Raw genomic sequence first — 9,511 nt, 5'->3', positions numbered from 1 at the left:
TCAGTGTCTTCAGAAATCTCAGAAATCATTCTAATATGCTGATTTGCTGCTCAAGAAACATGGTTTATTATTATCAGTTGCTTTGCATCTTCAGAAATCATTCTAATATGCTGATTTGCTGCTCAAGAAACATGGTTTATTATTATCAGTGTTGAAAACTGCTTTGCATTGTTGCTTAATATTTTTTGTGTAAAACCATGATACATTTTGCAGGATATTTGACAGGATATTTTTGCTGAATAGAAAGTAATTTAATAATATATCAGATGATGTATCATCATCATGTACATACTCAACTCATCTCTAAATATGGTACAATTTACCAGGAAATGCACATTATTCCTAAGGGGTCATCTTCCCATGTCATACCCTACCTGTTGCACAAATTAAACAATGAAAGAGGACTTAAACAATAAAAAAAGTTTACTGTGACCTTTTTATTAAAGGAAAAAAAAAAACACATTTTTACCACCATATGCTTTCACTGTATCTGAAGTAAGTGGAGAATAGACAACACAGAGAGAGTGCATGGCTCACTGGGCAATCATCAGTGAGTTAAAAGGCCTCTTTCCACTGGCCCTATGGAGTTCTTTATAATACATCAGCCAAAACAAAGATTAGCTAGAAAGGGTGAAAAATGCCTGACATTTTCCCTCCACCGAAGTCATAAAATTACGGCCATTCATGTTTGCTGTCTCTCTGACATTAATAATTATAAATGAGGTTGGGTGTCCTGATGAAGGCTGTGCCCCTGTCTTGCATTATAGTCTATGATACAACCTTGCCCTGTGAATTTCTGAACTATATAGAGCATTCACAACAAAAACTTAGCTGTAATCCTCTTAAATGAGTTGCTATTGATTGCAGTGATCTGCAGGGATCCGTTTAAAACCCAGACTTTGTTTTGGTTTGGTACTGAGCAAGTTTTTAGGATCTATTTCAGATGTACCTTAACAGGTACAGCTCTCAAGCAAAATGAATTTATTCTTCAGAGAAAAATTATTCTATCTTTTCTTTAATGAATCAAACCTTCTTTGTTTTAAAAGAGGGGAACTGCAGCTGGCCCAGTGGAGTAGGAGCCCCTGGTGTAGCACCTGCTACACCAGGCAGACCTGCAGAGGAGATAGTAAACTCTGAAAACCTCATCTGGAGAGTGCTGCTGGGAGAGCGGATTGGCTCCGATGGTGTCCTTGTCAACATCTCGACCAATCAGCTTCTTACTCGTAGAGATGGCTTGTCCTCTGAAGGCCCTCTGGAGTTAGACTACAGCAGTCTTGAGCAAGCGGGTCTTAATGGCTCACTGCTTGAGTTCAACCTCGGGCACCGGCGAAATGACACGGGGGACTTCCTGCTCCTAAACAGAACTGTTACTTCCCTTTTACGCAATCGCAGCAATCGCACCAGGTAAACGTGATCATGTACATTACTGTAAGTAAGTTTGGGGTTGGTAAGATTTTTGTCTTATGTATCTTATGCTTACCAAGGCATTCATTTGGTCAAAAACGCACTACATTTTCTGAAATACCATTACAATTCAAAATAACTGTTTTCTATTTTCATATATTGTAAAATGAAATTTATTCCTGTGATGTGAAGCAGAATTTTTTAAAAGTAATTTCTCCAGTTTTTACTGTCACATGATCCTTCAGAAATCTTTGGTGCTCAAGAAACATTTCTTATTATTATCAATGTTGACAACACTGTTTATAGTTCTACCTAATATTTTTTGTAGAAACTGTGATATTTATTTCAGTATCTTTTGATCAATACAAGGTTCAGAAGAACCTTGTATTGAAAATAGGAAAAAAAAAAATTTGAAATATAAATCTTTTGTAACATTATAAATGTCTTTACTTGGATCAATTTAATGCACCCTTGCTGAATAAAAGTATTAATTTTCTTTCAAAAAATCTTTTTGACCCCAAACTTTTGAACTGTACTGTATTTTATAATAATTATTTTATTTGTAATATTTTAATAATTCAATAAAAAAAAACAGCCAATAGGCTTTAATTATATCACAAACATGAAGCATAATTTGCTACTTTCTGGTCAGTGGTGTTAATGAGAGGCACATTCTCATTCTAGAGGGCATTTGATTGGATAAAATTCTGTGTAGTGCAGGATGAGTCATCAAAACTCCAATTCTAACATCAAGATCATGCCAAAGTCTTCCATACAATGAACCAGTGGATATCTTTTATCAGTTGGCTCTTTAAGCAGTTTCAAATGTTAGGAGTCTTAGCCCTCCACCCTGGCATGCCAAAGCTGTGCTGGACGGGCTCGGGTGGGACAGCCCTGCTCGTGGGAGAATGGAATGTACAGACATTCAAAGAGCGCCGAGGGGAGACGGCCAAGCAGAGACTGGCGGGATTGCATTCCATCATATTTATAATTCATGCTGGGTTCCCTCCGCCACGTCCAACACTGCATTACCAGCCCCTCTGCCAGAGATCATAAAGAACATCTCATGAAATGCCCTTACTCATATCCGAAGCAGAAGAGAAAGATTCCAGGTGGGGAGAAGAAGAGAAGGCCTGAATGTAAGGAAGACGGACTTTCTGAGAAACATAATTCAAGATGTTTTGTTATTTGTGGGAAAAAAGTGCCATCGATCACTCAGGTACAGACTAAGCTTGTCGCATCAGATAAATCCCAGGAATTTATCACGAGGAACAAATTTGATTTGCTCCTGTCTGGTTGAGGGAATGTGCTGTTTTCCAGCCTTGACACTAAGGTAATGAGTGTGACCAGGAATGGTAAAAATGTCAGTGGTTTTATGACTGGAGTGTCAGTTGGTGTCTCGGCATCAACAAACGTGAACGGTCTGCCTAATATACAGTGCAGGTGGCTGAACTGTGGCCTAGTCTGAGATGCTCTGTTTTCTTTGCCGCAGGAATAACCAAAGACTCCTTCTGAAGAACAAACTGAGCACTGCTGACTTGTACCGCTGGAAGTTGTCCTCACAGGAGCCCTGCAGTGTGACCTGCTCAATAGGTAATCAAGGCATTGTAACTTAATAGTCACTGTGCATGCAAACATCCACACATAAACATTCCTCATAACCATGTTTGTTAATGTGGGGAGTCCTTTATACAATGATTTTTTTCCTCAAATAGGTGTGTCGAAATCACTTGCCATGTGTGTGCGGTATGATGGCATTGAAGTGGATGATGTTTATTGTGACGCTTTGACTCGACCAGAGCCAGTTCATGATTTCTGCATTGGCAGAGAATGCTATCCCAGGTGCGTGTGCTGCAATTGTCACAGAAATGCAAAGAAAAAGTATGGAGCCCTGTATATGACATACAGAAAACTTAGATGATCCAAAAACGTCATAAAGGCATCGTAAAACGAATCCGGATGAATCAAGTGGTTTAATTCAAGTCTCGTGAAGAGATATGACCGCTTCTTATGATGAACAGATTCAGTTTAGGCTTTTATTTACATCTAAACAATGATTGACACACATGCATAGAGCACATCACATATGGTAAACACGGAAGCTCAGCTGTGCGTGTGTGATACGTGAGAACCAGTGAGGTTTGTTCTAGCATATAACGTATGCATAAGCTTTCGTGTTTACCATATGTGATGCATTTTATGTATGTGTTTATATATGAAGTATATTATATGTATGGATTCATTTTAGGATGCTTTTATGACCTTTTTGGATCTTCTAATTTTTGGTTACCTGGACTTTCATTGGAGGGACAGAAACCTCTCAGGTTTCATTAAAAATATCTGCGGGGGGCTCTGTAGAAAAGACAAGAAAGGTAAAGAAAACCAAACAAAAAATTTAAAATTCTGTCATCGTTTAGTCACCCTCATGCCATTCCAATCATTTTATTATGTACCATGAAAACGGGAACTTGACACAAAACTCTTACTGTGGTATTTATGTGTAGATGGGAGGCAAGCAGCTGGAGTGAGTGTTCTCGGACCTGTGGAGAAGGTTTCCAGTTTCGCCTCGTGCGTTGCTGGAAGATGCTGGCTCCCGGCCTAGACAGCTCAGTGTACAGTGACCTCTGTATAGAGGCACAACTAGAGCGCCCCCCAGAGCGCCGGTCCTGTAAAAGCCCCACTTGTGGCCCTCAGTGGGAGGTAGCTGAGTGGTCAGAGGTAGGTTAAGAGCACATTTAGTAAACTCTCCATTATAACCTCCATACACTGCAAATAAATAAATAAAAACAAATAAATAAAAACATTTTAATCAGTGTTTTTTCTTGTCCAGTAAAAATGCCCAAACATCATTTTAACAAGTTCAATTTATATGAGTAGCAAAACTGTGTAATATGAGAATTGTTTATGTTGAATTAGGGCCTTACCGCATTGGCAATTTTTTGTCTCATTTGAAGCATAAACAATAGATTTATTACATTTATTTTTAAAACAAGAGGAACAAAGCTAAATTTTATATTGTTGTGTTGGTTGTGTAGTGTCCAGCTAAATGTGGTCGCAGGGGTCTGATTACTCGAGAGGTCAGATGCTCAGATGAAACCCATGCATGTGATGAGGCAACTCGCCCAGCATCTACCAAAAACTGCACCGGCCCTCCATGTGAGCGCCAATGGACAGCGTCTGAGTGGGGACCGGTGAGATGGGAACACTGTCACGATTTGAAATGCACACACGTTATCTTTGACAGTTTAAAAATCTGTAACACTGTGTTTTAATCAAGCACAATGCAATAAAGCAACAAGAGACTTTCAAAGTGATACTAATATGAAGCAAAGTGACAAGAAGTAATTTATTTTCAGTCGAGTTGGTGATGAGCGACAGCAACTGCGAAGTTGAGCAGAGTTGAACTCAGTGCTATTTTACTGTGTTATTTTATCATTAATATACTAATATAGTTTTTGTTCATATTTTAAATTTGATTTTATTTATATGTTTTTTTTTCACTTTGATTTACTTCAGCTCATCTTTATTTTATTTAAAGTAACAAATGTTATATATATATATATATAGTTTTAGTTTGAACAATAATAACCCAGTTGTAACTTCATGTAAATGAACAGTTTAAGCATTGGAGCTCACAGCATCCGCATCTTGATACAGTGGAATCTCATTGGTCCAAAATCACTCTCCACATAACTTAAAGGGATTATCCACCCAAAAATGAGAATTCTGTTCAAACCCATATGACTTTTTCTGCAGAACACAAAAGAAGATATTTTAAAGAAGTAAACAACATTGGAGTCCATTGACTTCCATTGTATGGGCAAAAAACATTTCTCAAAATATCTTCTTTTGTGTTTCACAGAAGAAAGAAAGTCATACAGGTTTAGGACTAAATAAATTATGACAAAATTTAAATTTTTGGGTGAATTTACCTATTAATATCCAATGTGATTCTGATTAGGTGTGATTGCATCACATCACTCCTTTTACTTTCAGTGTAGACCAACAAATGTGCCTGGTTAGGGTCTAATGTAAAGCATTTTATTTGAATAGTGACTGTCATAATAAGATCAGAGGCAACACATTTAATATTTCAAATGTTAAAAATGTTCTTCTTCCATTTCTACTCAGTGTTCAGGCATCTGTGGGCATGGAAAAACAGTGCGGCATGTGTACTGCAAAACACCAGAGGGCCGAGTGGTACCTGAGTCTCAGTGCTCACCTGAGAACAAACCTCTGGCCATTCACCCCTGTGGAGACAATGAATGCCCTCCACACTGGCTGGCCCAACACTGGGAGAGGGTGAAGATGACACTTATGTTTGGAAAATGAATGATTTGTCAATATTTCTCCAGTAATCTTTGTCTTCTGCCTCCCAGTGCAACACGACATGTGGACGCGGTGTGAAAAGAAGGACCGTGCTGTGTGTCAGCATCACGGGTGGGAAGGTCCAGATCCACGAGGACGAGGAATGTGACGGCAGCAAGCGACCAGTAGACGAGGACACCTGCTTTGAGAGGCCTTGCTTCAAGTGGTACACAACACCATGGTCTGAGGTGAAACATTTAAACATGTATTCAATTTATGATGGTGATTTGTGTCTGTCAGACAGTTGCCCATGTAGGCAATTACAGTAAGCTAAGTGAGTTTACAACTAATTTTCTTCTTGAGCCTCTCTCTCTCCAGTGAAGGTTCCCAAGTTCAAGTGTAACTGACTGTTCTTTCTCCTTGCTTGTACTCAACTGGGTTTCAGTGCACCAAGACTTGTGGTGTTGGTGTGCGAATGAGAGATGTGAAGTGTTATCAGGGAAGAGAGCTTGTTCGTGGATGCGACCCTTTGACCAAACCTGTTAACAAGCAGACCTGTGCACTCCAGCCCTGTCCCACCGAACCTCCAGGTGTGCCAAAGTTCTGTAATTATTTTCTCACTCTCACATTGTTTTAAATCTGTATGCTGTTATTTTTACAGTTAATTATAAATGTATATTGAATATATATATATATATATATATATATATACTGCCAGGATCGTCCCACCACCAACTGCTCGCTGGCTCTGAGGGTGAATCTGTGCAGTCACTGGTATTACAGTAAGGCCTGTTGCCATTCTTGCCGTAATCTTCGAGCTTCCTAGCTCGTCTCCACCACTCAAATTTTCATCCGTTCATGTTATCTGCATTGAGATTGTTCAAGGATTTCAGCAAGGGAAGTTTGAATCCGTATTTGTTTATATCTTAAGCTAGATCCATAAAACTGCATTACTGTCAGTATTACAAAATGATACCTATATGACAGTGTCCTGTGATTGTGGGATACACTAAGGAAATATTAAATTATTGATTATTGCTGAGAGGATTATATTGCATGTCTTAAAAGTATTTATTATTCGTCAGGTTTTATTGGACATTTATTATCTGGCAGTGGCAGAGGTCGATACTGAATGTTACCTCTGGCTGAAGATGGCTGATTTAGTACTGTACATCCAAACACAGGCTGAGCCTCAAGCCACTGCTGGCTCTTACGCTCTACTGTTTACTTTTATCCGGTTTAACTATTGTTAGACCTAGGCTTATGTTAATTTATTGGTTACAGCATTAGTTTTATTGGGTTCTCTCACTCTCTGTGTGTATCCGATTCATTCATTTTTGTATTTCATTCATTTGATTTTAATTGAAAATGAATTTAGCAGAACTTGACATAGCCGAGTCATTTTATTCTTGTCATTGAGTGAGTCCTGACCAGTGTTGGGCTGTAACGCATTACTTAGTAACGCGTTACTGTAATTTGATTAGTTTTTTAGTAACGGAGTAATTTAACGCGTTATAATTTTCAAAATAGTAATTAGAGTACAGTTACAAGCCGAAGTCTCTACGGTACTGCCGAGTTGCATTACTGACAGAATGCAGTGTTTTATAATATCGAGATTGTAAAAAGGAGCTCAGGCACTGTGGAGTCAAATGCCAGTGTATTAGAGACCTGCTCCCGCGAGACCCGACGCAACATACTATGGGAAGCCAAACAACCCAAAAGTGGGATGAAACAGCACGGTTTTACAGTGTTCGCGCCGCGCTGACCTGTCATCGGCGCGGCTCAATGGACCGAGCTGTGCGACCGACTCGACAGCGCAGAGAGGACGTGTTTACTAGCGCCACCGAGCTGACAGCGCGGCGCGTACATTACTCTCCGCAGAAGTTCGTGTTTTTTTCCTGCACATAACATAATGAAGATCAGTATTAAGTTATTACATTTCTTTTGCTTACCTTTCTACTACATGTAAACAGTTGTACTTTGACAAACTGCAAATATAAAATATATAAGACCACTGTCGCTCGTGTCGCCGGAAGTCGCCAGCTCTCCATTGAAAATGAATGGGAGCATGTCGCTTTGTCGCTGTGTCTCGCTGGCAGTGTGAACGGGGCTTTACTTAGTAAAGCGTTACTGTAATTTGATTCCTTTTTTGTAACGGAGTAATTTAACCGTTATAATTTTCAAAATAGTAATTAGAGTACAGTTACAAGCCGAAGTCTCTACGGTACTGCCGAGTTGCATTACTGACAGAATGCAGTGTTTTATAATATCGAGATTGTAAAAAGGAGCTCAGGCACTGTGGAGTCAAATGCCAGTGTATTAGAGACCTGCTCCCGCGAGACCCGACGCAACATACTATGGGAAGCCAAACAACCCAAAAGTGGGATGAAACAGCACGGTTTTACAGTGTTCGCGCCGCGCTGACCTGTCATCGGCGCGGCTCAATGGACCGAGCTGTGCGACCGACTCGACAGCGCAGAAAGGACGTGTTTACTAGCGCCACCAAGCTGACAGCGCTACGCGAACATTACTCTCCGCAGAAGTTCGTGTTTTTTTCCTGCACATAACATAATGAAGATCAGTATTAAGTTATTACATTTCTTTTACTTACCTTTCTACTACATGTAAACAGTTGTACTTTGACAAACTGCAAATATAAAATATATAAGACTTTAATAAATGTACAATACCGTATTTCCATAAGGGAAAATGTATGTCCTGACAGAAAAGTATCAGTACATTTTACTCTTTTTTTTTTCAAGTATAATCATATGCTACAGTTACACAAATATCCTTAAATGTAAAATTTACTTAAATATGCCTTGATGAACGAAACCATAAAATATTTTAATTCTAAGAGGATAATGAAGTTTCTGCTGTGAACCTGACTACTAAATATAGGCTATACGTGCTTCAAAGTAGCTAACACTACTGTTTACATGTAGTAATATGAAAGATAATAAGCAAAAGAAATGTAATGACTCTTCATTATGTTATGTGCAGGAAAAAAACAGGAACTTCTGCTGAGAGTAATGTTGTAACTGATCAGCGCAGCGCTGTCAGCTCGGTGGCGCTAGTAAACACGTCCTCTCTGCGCTGTCGAGTCGGTCGCGCAGCTCGGTCCATTGAGCCGCGCCGATGACAGGTCAGCGCGGCGCGAACACTAATACCGCGCTGTTTCATCCCACTTTTGGGTTATATGGCTTCCCATACGCAACAGAGTGCGGCGCGGGACAAGATCGGCGAGTGCTGGTGCGGGCGTGTAGACACTCGTGTGTGTGCGGGATGCGGGACAATAAAATGATTCACGGCACTCCCGCAAAATAGAAATATCTAAACATAAAATGTATAAAACAAATAAATTGTTATTCATCTATTGCACAAAAGCAACATGAACTAATATAAAATTTAAACGATTAACAGGTGCAAGCGTATGCAGAGTTTCTGTTTAGGCTATTTAGGCTATTTAAATTTGCGTGCTCACGAATACTCTCATTATAACACACGAATTGTAGACATTATGAAAGATTCATTATGCATATATTTATTGTGTTATAACAGAGATTTGTGAGATTGTGATGAACTGAGATGTATTTTAGAGATTTTAAATGCAGCGCTCTTTGCTGGCATTCTGCCATGCCAAACCATGCACGCAGCAGCCGCTTGCTTTAGTTAAAAATAACAGTGTTCTGTGAATGTTGATGCTTTAATAACAAATATTTATCGGGAGCGTGTATGCTGGGATTTCATAAATTTCATGGAGAAAAAATTAACGTAGCTAGTAATTCAACTAATTACT

At 39.3% G+C, this 9,511-nt stretch overlaps 1 pseudogene; it reads left to right on the top strand.

The window, feature by feature from the left end:
- LOC107672527 (ADAMTS-like protein 2) overlaps positions 1-6,543 on the top strand; it is a 14,846-nt pseudogene extending 8,303 nt beyond the window's left edge.
- Positions 6,544-9,511: the final 2,968 nt, after the last annotated feature.

Source organism: Sinocyclocheilus anshuiensis, unplaced genomic scaffold (genome assembly GCF_001515605.1).
Source record: "Sinocyclocheilus anshuiensis isolate Anshui unplaced genomic scaffold, SAMN03320099.WGS_v1.1 scaffold176, whole genome shotgun sequence".
NCBI lineage: Eukaryota > Metazoa > Chordata > Actinopteri > Cypriniformes > Cyprinidae > Sinocyclocheilus > Sinocyclocheilus anshuiensis.
This window is presented reverse-complemented; position numbering and strand designations above follow the sequence as displayed.